Below are 13,248 nucleotides of genomic sequence, written 5' to 3'. Positions count from 1 at the left end.
TGCAAAAGGAGGCCCAACAAAGTACTGAGGACATAATACAGTACATTAACACACTTTTCAGAAGGCCGACATGTGTTTAAGATCCTTTTTTTTATTGGTCACATGAAATATTCTAATTTTGTGAAATACTGGATTTGGGTTTTTTTTGTCTTTAATCCATAATCATCAAAATTGAAACAAATAAAGGCTTGAAATATTTCACTTTGTGTGTAGTGAACTAATATAACATACAAGTTTCACTTTTTGAAACAAATTATTGAAATAAATGAACTTTCCCTCGATATTCTAATTTTTTTGGCACATACCTGTAAATCTCTGTTAAGATTAGTAAGACGCTGATTTGTCCATTAAAATGGACATAATATGCACAGAGCTTAGAACGAAACAATGACCGTATATTAAACTGGACATAGGACAGTATACAAATGTATTTATCAAACTGTCTTAATTGCTCTTGCTAAGGCCACCCAGAGCAATCAAGAATGCCACATGCATCTACCATTAAAGTGGAAGTTTTACCCAAATTATAAACCAACTGGGGTGGAATCAGGACATTAGCTCTTTTCTCACGGTGTATGTGGGACCTTGTTTCCCACCACAATATGGGTACCACTATAACTAAGCTAATGAGGCCCAGAATACACACAGAATCATACCAGGACAACTGTCTAAACCTGTCAGACTAGGCATTTTGTCTGCTGTCCCTGTCAATGTTTTTGTTCTCTGATAAATATTGCACTAGTGTAGGTCCTCTTTTAACTGTGGCCCTGGGTCTACAGGATTGTATATCCACTCAGGTAATGAGGTTCTTAAATCAGCCCTGACCTCATTCACTGTCCATCCAGTTGGATCTTCAGCTGGAGAGCAATGTGTCTTATGGATCCAGTTACTTAGCTTGTTCTCAGTGAGCTAGAGTTTAACACAGTGTGTGGTAGCTTCTGCTACCCTGCAGGGTCCTTTCCAACGTGGTTCTGACCAGTGAAATTTATGCACCTTTCGATAGACCCAGCTGCCCACTGGTGTTGGTTCCTCAGGTTGGTCCCTGTGCAGGATTTCAATAACCTGCTCAGAGACACTCATCACCGTGTTGTTCAATCGTCTGACATATTCACTCATGTCAGCATGCTGCAAAGGAAGACGTGTTGATTCTCTAGGCATAACAGTTAGAGGACAGGGCATCTTTCTCCCTGTCAGGATTTCATGTGGGTTTACATTAAACGTCGCATTAGGAGTGGACCTGAGGTTGAACAATACAATAGGTATAGCTTCTACCCAGGTTAAGTTAGTGTCTGTATCGACTTTCACAAGCCCTTCTTTTATAGTTCTGTTTGCAAGCTTAACAAGCCCTTGAGAGGCTGCATGATAAACAGCCCCAAACTTATGTTTTATCACAAACATCTGCTCAACCAGATGTAGATCATCGTTTGAGAAGTGTGTTCCATTATCAGATCTGGTAACTTCAGGTACCCCAAACCAGGGGGTCACTTCCCTAGTGAGCCACTTATTTACCTCTTTACCTGTCTCTGTTTTCGTGGGTACAGCCTCTACCCATTTGGAAAACGGATCCACACAGACAAGTAAATATGTTAAGTTTCGCCTGCACACGGAGGTGAGGGAGCGAAAAAAAAGAGGTAGACCCAGGTAGCTGACTGCGGTGCAAGCAGTGATTTATTACTATATACAGTGCGGTGATCTGGAAAACTAAGTGTCCGTGGTACTGATGTATGGGGAGTAACTGGGTGTCGACCAGTAGCAGGAGGTGAGGCGTGTGGAGATGGATGGCGTGGAGGAGATGGGCCAAGCTGCATGGTGGGGTCACTCCTGGGCTGATCGGTAGTTGAGAGGTGACTGCGCATTGACCTGCCTGGAAGGGAAGAGTAGAGTATGGTGCAGAGGAAACAGTCCAAGGAGATAAATAACACAGGTGCTGGTCTGAGGAGTAGGGAATACGATAATCCAGGGCAGAAACGAGATCTAACGGTAATGTACAATAAGTATCAAAAAAACAAAGTCAACACCAAGAGAGTACAACGAATGAAACCTAGGGACTAGAATGAACTAGCAAGGGCAAGAGAGGTGAACCGAGTCTAAATAGCCAATGATCTAATCAAGTGCAGCTGGTGAGAAGGGAGTGAGAAACAGGTGTGCGTGATTAGTAATCAGGGGTGGAAAGACAGAGTAAGAGAGGTGAGAGAGGCAAGTGCAGCCGAGCAAACCTGACAAAATATCGTTTTCCTTCAACTCTTTTATCAGCTCCCATATCTGTGAAATCAATAACAATGTCTTTCCAGGGAGTATCTGGAACTGGAAATCCCCCTAGCCTCGCCTTCGAGAATAATTCCTATTTCTAACAAATGTGACCCCCTTTTGCAGGGTCTTGACTCATCTGTTTAGCTCCCTGAGCTGGACCTCCTGGGTCCTGAGTACTTGTACTAGGCTCCTTAATCTCTGATCCCTTGGGTCTTGGATCCCTTTCTGTGCTGAGCTTCCAAAGCTCTGACCCCTTAGGTCTTGGATCCCTTTCTGTACTGAGCTTCCAAAGTTCTGACCCCTTAGCTGTTGGATCCCTTTCGTAGCTCCCTGAGCTACCTGATATCCAGCTGCTACCTTTGCAGCCAAATCAGCTGCATTATTACCTCTGTTTATCTGATTCTCTGTTTTCTGATGTCCCTTGCACTTAATAATTGCCACCTGCTTTGGTAGCAACAACGCTTGCTCTAATTCCAGTAACTGCTGCAAGTGTTTTACCGGATAGCCAGTTGAAGTCATAAAACCTTTTCTTCTGCAGTGGCACAAGTCTACATGTACTGCCTGTACTGCGTACGCAGAATCTGTGTAGATATTTACAACTTTGCCTTTTGACAACTGACACGCCTCTATAAGAGCAATCAGCTCAGCCATCTGGGTTGAACTTGGCTGTGGAATCATCAGCTTACAGTACTCTTAAGCCAGCCGTTGTGCCCTCTACCACAGTGTATGAATCAACTAGACAGCCAGTGGCAGTCTGATGACTGTGACCATCACAGTACAGTGCTACCTCTGCATTAGGTAGTGGTTCCTTATGCAAGTTCTCATGCAGTCTCATCTCTGTGTCTGTTTTGCTCACGCAATCATGATCTTGCTCAGTGACCATCTGCATAGCCATGTCTGTTCCCTCACTTGTAAACTGTATGTGAGCGTGGTTCAATAGCTGTTGTAAGCTCTGGGTCCTAGACGGCTGTGTGTGTATGAACTGGAACAACAGTGCCACTCAGAGAATTAACTTTAACTGGCATTTGTGACTTGCATGAACTGGCTGAAGGACACTGAGAACACTTAAAATTTCCTAAAAACATTTACAATCAGCAAGAAAACCCTCAGCCTGTTTTAATCTTGCTTCAGCTTTGTTTCTTGTCAAAAAGGTACAGCTATTGACTTCCTGTCTAGCTTTCACAGCAGAAAGAAAGGCTTGTTTCAAAAATAGTCCTATAGCATCCCCTTGTGGGGGAGGACTGTCACTGTCCCCAAACATCCCTTTATTTTGCATCTGCAGGACCCATGCAATAAATCAGTTTTTCGCATTATCCTGCTCATCTTTAGGAACCATATTTAACCATTTAGACCAGGGATGTCAAACTCAATCGCACAGGGGTGCAAAACTCAAAGCAGACTTTAGGTCGTGGGCCGAACAGGTTAAAAATTTATTGAATGGACTAAAACTAAACATTTTTTGAACATAAATATGAATTAAAACAGACAGGATACAATATTATTCCAAAATAAGTAAACTTGAACTTAAAATCAACAACCATATTTCTGCTAAGGCTTGCATTTGCAAACACCTGCTTTTTGTCTGGACACAAGACGTCGCACACTTTCCTCATGCAGCTCTTCAGAAACTCCCCCTCAGTAAATGGCCGGACTGATTTGGCCATCTCCTTTGCCGCAATAAAACTTGCTTTCACAGCAGCTTCACTGTGTGATTTCGCTTTGGTGAAAACGTCTGTTGGAATGTGAGATTCTTCTTCAACTCCTCTACCTTCTGTAGCTTCTGCTCTGCATTCACATTTTTCATCTTGTCCTGATGTTTTGTCTTGTAGTGCCGTCTTAGGTTATATTCCTTAATTACAGCCACATTAGCTCCACAAATAAGACACACAGGTTTACCGGCAATGTCAGTAAACATATTCTCAGCCTCCCACCGGTTTTGAAAGGCTCTGTTTTCAGAATCAACTTTTCTACTGGCCATTGTTAGGGGCTAGCTTTGACTTGAAATTAAGGTTGTATACATCAACAGATGCTTGATTGATCTGACGTAATTGACGCGGGAATAGTGGCAAGTGTCATTCGGTAAGGCAGCTGTTGCGCTGCATTATGGGATTTGTAGTTTGTGTGTTATCGCCGCTTCATATCGCCGGGCCATTAAAAAAAAGATATGTAAAATGATCTCACAGGCTGGATGTAATTGTTGGTAATTGATGGCCTTGAGTTTGACACGTGATTTAAACAAAACCCTATAGAGTAATGACCCCAAAGAGTCACATTTACACATTTTCCACTCTTGCACAACGTTTACAGACATACTGATAATTATGCACACGTGACTGGCATCTCAAAGTGGAATGGTCTCTGCTCAGAACTGTTGGTCCAGTCGCAAAGATTCTACATCAACTAACTTGATCCGTGTGACCGCTGGGGGTTCTCCCAATCAACAGCTCTGTTTTAATTCCAATGAACACGCCATCATCCTAAATCCTATAATAAAGTTTTCCCATAGACTATGCCCACCCTGGAACCAAACACAACTCTGCCCAAGGTACATTGTTTCACACGGAATTCTCCCAGTAGCACTTGTTGCTATAGGATACGCATGCGACAGTGTTCAACAGCCTTCATGCAGAAATCCACCCACAGGTAAAGAAAGCAAAAAATATTTCCCTGTGCCCTTATTTTGTCATTTAACAGTTACCAGTGGTCGTCTTGTAAACATTTAGACATTCAGAAATGTGCTCCACTGAAAGAAGTCTCCTCCTGTGACTTTCGCCTCACAGCAAGCTAGTCTTCCCATCGGAGCAAAAATCCTAGGAGACAACCGTCAAAATTTGTGGTTATCCACTTATTAACATGGATTTTTCATCTCTGATAGTCATCCATTTCTGTAACTAGGGCACTTATTGTTCTATCCCTCAAATGAGACTATGTGTTTGCAATGTTACATGTGGCAAAAATAGCACCAGCACATTTCAAAATAAAAGTATTATTTTATCCTTACAGTAATCATTCAATTTTTAAATCAGGAATTTATAGTCCACACAGATCAACAAAATTTTGTAAAGTCCAATATGCATGAATTATGTGCAAAAGGTTCCTGCTCACCTGTAATTATTGCCGGCAAATGTTGATCTGTGGGTCCGTCCACTCCCGACTTGAATTCGGCAACCCGGTTTGGACCGTCCCCACAGAGTTCAGCCAATTCCGAAGGTCACAGCACCAAATTGTTGTACCCCAGTTCTTTAATTGGATAGCTCTGAATAACGAAGGATTCCATTTAAACCACAAGTAAAAATTACAAACACGACCCGGGTTGTTCCCCCTTCCAGAGACCCACACACTGGCTGCTGGAAAAAGGAGACCCTGGCCACACAAAGCCTAATACATTTATAAGTTTTGGGCTAACCCCTTACCCAGATGAAGTCAGTCCACAGACTCCATCTCTTATCTCGTACTCCAGCTGCATTTATACCTAATCATAACAAAATAAAGAATCTCAATGTGTATGTTGTCACATGGTGTGTAGCTAAGGCATTCATTCATTTATTCAGACATAATATTCTAACACAAGATTAATACAAGAAAACAATTGGTGTCATGGTTCACTTTTCAGAATCAACATTCTGTCTGCTAACCTTGAAACAAAACAGACTAGAGCAGACTTTGAATCTTACTAAATTGCATTACTAACACATTAAGGTCTAACAATTACTAATATCTAACAGTTTGTTGATTTTGAAAAGATCAGTTATGAGAGGAGAAAAAAAATGTCCTTTCGTCAATTCATCAGATAATGTGAATATAGACTTAGAAGAAATATTCTTATGTCAGAATGTTCATGTTTTTTCCTGAAGAGACTAGTGTAAAACGACAGTACTGACAGTCGCAGTGCTCTCAGCAGCACTCTCCTTATTCCATCAGAGCACACTGCCAAGCATCTGAGTGTCACTCACCCAGTTTGATCACACAGCATGTGGCATCTGTCAGCCTGCACCCATCAGCAGCCAAGAGTGCTGCTAATACACTATTCACTTAGTTCTGTCTCATCTGATAATGAAAGAGCAGGGCATTGTCACTGTCACTCTGCTCCTATCTCCATTTCTTTCCCTCGTGTACATATATAGTCATGCCATCCTGTAGCTGTAAAGATGCTCATTTACACAATGTATTCCCCAGCTATGCCTTTACACTAACCTCAACCATCACAACTAAATGCCTAACTCTTGAGATGGGGTTTGAGAACATTTTATTGAATCTGAATGCAATTTTGAATCCATTATCAAAATCTAAATCCTTTGTTCTGATCAATAATAATAATATAAGAGAAATTACTGCACTTTATGAATATGATTTTAATATGTAATACCCCACAATAATCAGGGCACCAGGCTGATGCACTAACCAAGTGAATTATGAATTTATTGATCTAAATTATTAATCCAGTCTCAGTCTGAAATCTTTGATTCCTCATTGACCCATTTATTCCATACATAAAAGAGAAAAGATGACATAAGAAATAGCCAGTTCTAGTCTAAGCACATTTATTTACATATTTATAAGAAGGGAGAAGGGAATTAGGAGGTGAAAAAAAAAGTGGCAAAACCAGGGTTTAGTATTTGTTCAGGCAGGGTCATTGCTCGACACACAGATGAGCGAGCGGAATAATTAACGGACCCAGATGGCTGACTTTGGTGCAAGCAGTGGGGTTTAGTTACAGTGCAAACAGTGATAATATATATATATATACAGGTAATGAGGAGGAGTGAGAGGACCGGGTGTCGATCAGGGGTAGCAGGAAAAACAGTCAATGAAGAGATGGCTAGGCTGCGGAGGTTGGATTCACTCCTGGGCTGGTCGGGGTGGAGTTGATGATGGCTGAGAGTAGAGAACAACAGATAAACAGATTAATGGAGACTGTGCATCGAGTGGAGTTGAGGTAAACCAGGGTCCAGAGTAGCGGTCCGAGGAGGAGGAGAACTAGTGGCGGCCGTTGAAATGTTGGAGCGATACAGATGTATTTAAGATGGATGAAACAGCACTCTGTCCTACGTCTTGTCAACACATTTTGGATTGCCTCGCTATGGAGCCGTCATGGAAACAGTCACAAGTGTGGGAACATTTTGAATTGGTGCCACTGAATAAGATAAATTATATTCCTAAGATTTAAGCCTTATTGTCAAGTCTGTTATTAATAAAATGGATGTCCAAGTTTACAGTCCCCTCCGAATAAACACAGGAAGAATAAATCACACACTGATCTCACTGTGACTTCATAGGTGCAGTGTTTGTACTGTCCTCAACAGCTGATGGATAACAACAACATGTCATCAATGCCTGTTAATGCTACCAGGATGACATGTCCGTCCGCTAAGTGTGTGTGCGAGATGTGTGTACGCAGTCAGTGACAGAGCCGCTCTGTCACACAACCTAAACACGTTTATACTTATAACACTTGGCTTTCACAATCCAGCCAATGCTGATGTAGCTGTGCGCCGCTTGAAGTCAGAGTGTGCTGCCTTAATCCAAAACGCACCTCATGACGACGTACCATCAACATCATCAACACCAGCACAGCCAGAACCTACTGCGGCTTCCACGGGTACACCATTAATCACATTTGTAGTTATATATTTATTTGTATGTAATTAAATGCTTTATAAATGTCCTGTAATGTTTTATTTTCAGGCATTGACCTGTGGAAGCTTCTTGACAAAGATGCAGAAGAAGACAGAAAATCTCAGAACGCTACCGCAGATTTCATTGTGGAGGTTCAGCGATATCTGTCTGCTCCTCCTCTGGACAGATCACAGGACCCCTTAGGTTACTGGTCCAGGCAAAAATCCCTGTACCCACACCTGTTCAACTTGGCCAAACAGTTCCTGGTGACACCAGCATCTTCTGTGCAGTGTGAAAGGGTCTTCTCCAAAGCTGGGGAAGTTGTATCAAAAAAGCGAAATCGCCTAAAACCATCCACTGTGGAGACTCTCTCTCGAAGACAGAAAATCTCAGAACGCTACCGCAGATTTCATTGTGGAGGTTCAGCGATATCTGTCTGCTCCTCCTCTGGACAGATCACAGGACCCCTTAGGTTACTGGTCCAGGCACTCATTGAACCCTGTACATATTTACTCTGTCCAATGTGTAACATTTCATTTCAGATACTTTATAAGGCAAGGAAGAAAAACAGACACGTAAAACAAAGTTAGATTTCAGCTTTATTTAGGTAATTTCCACATTACAACAAAACTCATCATTAAACCAAAACTCATGCACATGCAAGGTGCATCAGTGTCACCTTTGCAAGGCTGCACAACAACCACTGCGCCAGCAGGTGTCACCGACGTGCTCAATGAATGAAGCTTCGAGTAGTGAACCAATTTTCAATACAATGGTCCAAAAGGGTTCAAAGCTTCATGGGGCCTCGTATGGCCATCACTACAAACGAGCATAGTAACAGGGCCTGAAGAACTGAGAAAGAACTGGCAGGGGAGTGAACAGTGAGCCGTGTATAAATAAGGAGGGAGACTAATGAGGTGCAGCTGGTGATAATCAGTGAGTCGGGGCAGGTGTGTCTAATTGTGCAATCAGTGCAAGGGAACTGACTAGTGCGAGGAAGAGAAGAGAGGAAAGGTGCCGCTGGGCAAACCTGACAAGAGCATTGTTCCTTCTTGCTTTAAGACTGCAACCATCATCCCCCTTCCCAAGAAGAGCCCAGTCACCTGCCTGAATGACTACAGGCCAGTTGCATGGCTAATGGAAGAAATCTCTGAGGCTGTGGTCCCAGGTGGAATGCACATTAACCAATATTCAGCTTACCCTCTAATGACAATGGTGATGAAGCACTGTGGGAGATTATCACCTACTGTAACAGCCATACATGTTAAAAAACAAAATGCAGCACCTGCTGAATGCCTAAAACTCAGTCTCAAATGTCTTCACATGAAAGACATCAGAACTGAAGATAGTGCAACAGTAACAGCATGTTGCATTCTTTAAAACATTTGTTTGGATCCCAGTGACCACACTGATGACTCACATCTACCACAGCCCAGCAGCCAAGACAAATCTAATTACAGAGACAGGATTTGCCGCCACATATTAGCTTGAACTAGCTCACCCTGCAACAGTATTCTGTACTTATTTTCTTTTACTTTTCCAAGACATCTGTGAGCTGATTTGTAGTATGCCACATGGTGATGTGGCACACTTTACAATGTAAATTCTATTAGTGAAATCCAGTTTAACCCCTCTGTAAGAACTGAGAAAAGTACTAAGTTAACTTCTAAACAAACTCTCTCTTCATCATCAAGACTCCTGCTGTGCCTCCAAGTGGCAGCTCATGGAAAGTGGGTGATAAGAGCCCAGTCACTATCAGCAGGGGATCTTAGAGTATCAGTGGTGCTTGGAGGCAAAGTTACATCATCAATCACTGCTTTTTCTGTTAAGTTTTTAAATGTCTGTTAAGTTGTTAAACAGGAGGAAACACCACGTTTCTCTCGTCTTCTGAGTGAATGTAAAGCTTTTTCTTTTGCTTCCTTCCAGTTTCCTTTAACCTATGTAATATTTGACCACCACATTGTCAGTCTTGACCAGTTGTCCAGTACTGAGTTCATGAGTGTTTCCAGCACAGCTGTATATTGCTCAGTATGGGTAAATCAAGAAATGAGGGTCAACATAGGGCTGCGGTTCTCAAACCTAATATTTAAAGGTCTGAATCTGATTTCTGACACGCACACAGGTCCTGAAGGCCCCGAGACAGGTAAACTCCCAGATGGTGCCTCACCTAGGTGGGGATCAACTAGCTAGTGTGTATACAGACATGGTAAATGGACTGTATTTTATATAGCGCTTTTCTCACAGTGTGTTGCACTGGCCAAAGCGCTTTTACAAAGGATCATACACCATTCACCCTTTCACACACAACATTCACACACCGATGACAACAGGCTGCCACGTAACGGCACTAGTCAAGCCACCGGGAGCAATTTGGGGTTCAGTGTCTTGCTTAGGGACACTTAGGCATGCAGGGGATACCAGGAGTTGAACCACCAACTTGCTGGTCAGGAGACGACTGCCCTATTTCATGAGCCACAGCCACCCCAGACAGATTCAACCTGTCCTTAATCCAAGCAGTAGTTCCTCGCATTTTCAAAAAAATCCATTATTATACCAGTTATCTGACGCATCCACTCTGAATGACTTCAGGCCAGTGGTGCTCACATCAGTCATCATGAAGTGCTTAGAGAGACTGGTCCTCACACACATTAACCACATTAACCACACTGTAGACCCCCTCCAGTTTGCCTACCGCCCCAACAGATCAGTGGATGAAGCGACGGCTCTGGCTTTATTCCATACCCTGAAACACCTGGACAACAGCAGTATGTATGCTAGGATGCTCTTCCTGGACTACAGTTCTGCAATCAACACCATTTGCCCAGGCAGGCTGATTGGGAAGATGACAGACCTCGGTGTCCCAACTCTCACCTGTAACTGGATTCTGGACTTCCTGACTGAAAGACCACATGTAGTTAGAATGGGAGGGAGGGTGTCTGCTGAGCTCACAATCAGCACAGGCTCACCACAGGGCTGCTGTCTCAGCCTCAAACTCTTCACCCTGTACACCCTTGACTGTGTCTCCAACCATGACAACACCATCATTATTAAAATTGCTGATGACACCACTATTCTAGGCCTCATCAAGGGGGGAGATGAGTCGGATTAGAATAGTAGACTTCAGGAAGAACCCCTCCCCTCTGCTGCCTCTGGCCATCAAAGGGATCTGAGGTGGAGAGGGCTGACAGCCACAAGTTCCTGGGCCGCAAGGTGACATCTGACCTGAACTGGTCTCTGAACACAGCTGCCACAGTGAAGAAAGCCCAGCAGTGGCTATACTTCATCAGGTGGCTCAGAAAAGCTGGTTAGAGAACATCCTCACTACTTATAGCTTAGAGACACATATAATTATTTTTATGTCTTGAGTAAATCCTAAAATTTAGATTCAAATTCTAGCATGATTTCAGACAATTTTAACACATTTTTCACCACAGCTACATTCATTCATTCATCAATTCTTTTACCAATCCCTTTGTTAAAACTGGACCTTTTCATGAATATTACCTTTTGACTCCCTTCTTCTTGTATCCATATTGTAATTAAACCTATTTAGCTTATGACTGGCTTTCTCTTTATTTCCAGTAAATAGGTCATGAACTGAGAATGCATCGCTTTCAGAGGAGCCTGAATTAATTAATTGCTCATTAATACCCTTCTGTGCTGTTCGAGTATTTTATACCCGGTTTCACTTTTCATCTAAAAAAAAAAAGGATACGAGTAATTATTTTTTTCAAGCTCAGACTCAATGGCCTTGGCTCATTTTGTTTGAAGAGCATATATCAGAATCAATTTTCAATGACCACACACTGCACTGTTCCGCCTCCACCGGGCAGTCAGTGAGTGACTATAGTGACTGTCACCGTGCTGGTCAACACCTGGTCCCACAGATTATACCTTCTGTATTCATGCATTGTTCTCACCGCATATAGCTGTATAGCATGTAATAAATCTGCTTGCACGGAAGTCAGTCCTCTGGGTCCGTTTTCTTTGTGCGTTTGCCCTCTTGTGAGCGTGCGATCCTAACACTATAGGTTTGTCTGTGTTCAATGGGGCTGAGTTGTGTAGACCAAAATGGTTACTGTGTGTTCAGCTTGTGCTGTGCACAATGTTTGAAATTTCCTGAATGTTTGAAATTACTGAGGTTCAAATAAAAATCAGCAGTTGTGAAAAATCTTGCTTCATTGGTAAATTTGTTGTTTTTTTTCCAATCGTCTAACAAAAAATTTGCATAACAGTTGTGTAATGTAATCTAACAAAGGTAAAGGGCAAATGTAAACATCTGTTGATTATTATAGTTGATTATTACATTGTTTTAGATTACAATTCTTTGATTATGTTGAATTACAAAACCAAAAGATGATGCCGGTAAATAATACCTGCGAACACCACCAGTGTAAACTAAACATGAAAGGGACACCAGGGTTAAATATATGTTGCTTGGCTAGTGTATCAACCTGGTGCCCTGATCATCATGAGGTATTAAATATTAAATTAATCTTATACACTTAGATTCTGCATGAGCTGCTGCTGTCTCTGCTGTATGCCTCAACCAGACACACCAAACTGCAGACTATGCCACCAACACAGATGCCAGGCTCTGAGGAAAGGCAGAAAATAAACATTTGACTCCAATGTGATCTAACATGACACAGATCTGTTTTGATAGAGACCCCACTCAGATGATGGAGTCCTCGTCCCTTATCTTGGTGTATAATGCTGCTCCTTTTTCCTCCCCATCCCCCCACCTCTTCCTCCTCATCTGTGCATCTCCATTCATCTGGCTGTAATAAAGCCCCTGCAGAGCTCTGCACTGAGATCAGCACAGGCTCCTTGAAGCTCCACTGTGCCTTCCTGTTTATTTACATCTATAAAAATGCAGGAACTAACCCAGAGTTATTGCATAATAAACAGATATGCATGGGCATGACAGTTTTGACCACCGCACTGAGGGTTGCAAGACTAGAGGATTTTTTTTTACCATCAAATCTATGAATAACGTGTCAGTACATCTGTGATCTAATGATTTTCTTAATTTCTCAGGTTGGGGGGCATGATTGCAGCCTACAAGATAGTGCCAGATGAGATTGATGAAATCAAAGTATGTATTTGATCAATCTGTCTATTTTTCTTCTGTATCTAGCTACAGTACGTGCAGTAGTGATGAGTTTCATAATAATTAATCATATGTGTGTGTGTGCCAACAGGAGACTCTGGTAGATTGGTGCGATGAAAAGGAACTTAACCTCATCCTAACCACAGGAGGTACAGGCTTCGCTCCAAGAGACGTCACACCAGAGGTTGGTTGTCCATTAGAATTTGTCCAGTGTGACTCCACCCATAGTTTACATGACTTGGAACCGACCTTCACTTGGCTGGTTATTT

This window comes from Monopterus albus, unplaced genomic scaffold (genome assembly GCF_001952655.1).
Source record: "Monopterus albus unplaced genomic scaffold, M_albus_1.0 scaffold250.1, whole genome shotgun sequence".
NCBI lineage: Eukaryota > Metazoa > Chordata > Actinopteri > Synbranchiformes > Synbranchidae > Monopterus > Monopterus albus.
The sequence above is the reverse complement of the archived record's forward strand: the minus strand, read 5'-3'. Positions refer to the sequence as shown.